Source organism: Nicrophorus vespilloides, unplaced genomic scaffold (assembly GCF_001412225.1).
Source record: "Nicrophorus vespilloides isolate i.1.1-1 unplaced genomic scaffold, Nicve_v1.0, whole genome shotgun sequence".
Taxonomy (NCBI): domain Eukaryota; kingdom Metazoa; phylum Arthropoda; class Insecta; order Coleoptera; family Silphidae; genus Nicrophorus; species Nicrophorus vespilloides.
Genome location: NW_017095741.1, coordinates 4,980 through 5,935, shown reverse-complemented (window position 1 = coordinate 5,935; position 956 = coordinate 4,980). Strand labels below are relative to the sequence as shown.

Genomic DNA, 956 nt, shown 5'->3' with positions numbered 1-956 from the left:
ACAATGTTGCAATTTCGAAAATTGAATTTAAATATCATGAATTATTTCTTAGTATCTATTATTTTTAAGTATAAACTATCATATTAAGTATTGTTTATTGAAATGACTAAGCCTTGTGTAAGATTAATGTCGTATCAATCGTTGCTAAGTAACTGAGACAATTGCTGTGACATAACCAGATTGCAAAGTGTCAGAATTTTGAAATAACTATGGGTATATACAATGTTGCAGTTTCGAAAATTGAATTCAAATATCATGAATTATTTCTTAGTATCTATTTTTTTTTTTAAGTATAAACTATCATATTAAGAATTGTTTGTTGAAATGACCAAGACTTCTATAAGATTAATGTCGTATCAATCGTTGCTAAGTAACTGAGACAATTCCTGTGACATAACAAGATTGTAAAGTGTCAGAATATTGAAATAACTATAGGTATATACAATGTTGCAGTTTCGAAAATTAAATTTAAATATCATGAATTATTTCTTAGTATTTATTTTTTTTTCAAGTATAAACTATCATATTAAGTATTGTTTGTTGAACTTACTAAAACTTCTGTAAGATTAATGTCGTATCAATCGTTGCTAAGCAACTGAGACAATTGCTGTGACATAACAAGATTGTAAAGTGTCAGAATTTTGAAATAACTATGGGTATACACAATGTTGCAGTTTAGAAAATTGAATTTAAATATCATGAATTATTTCTTAGTATCTATTTTTTTTTAAGTTTAAACTATCATATTAAATATTGTTTGTTGAACTTACTAAAATGACTAAGACTTCTGTAAGATTAATGTCGTATCAATCGTTGCTAAGTAACTAGACAATTGCTGTGAATAACAAGATTGCAAAGTGTCAGAATTGTGAAATTGTCAGTGCAATAACTAACTATGGGTATATTTGAGTTTTTCTTCAGACGGAAGAGGAAGAGAAGCCGAAAATCTGTGATGG

At 26.9% G+C, this 956-nt stretch overlaps 1 protein-coding gene across 1 annotated transcript in view; it reads left to right on the top strand.

Annotated features, from left to right (window-relative positions):
- LOC108561912 overlaps window positions 1–956 on the top strand; it is a 3,986-nt gene that overhangs the window by 1,118 nt on the left and 1,912 nt on the right. The gene's annotated exons all lie outside the window — the stretch shown is intronic.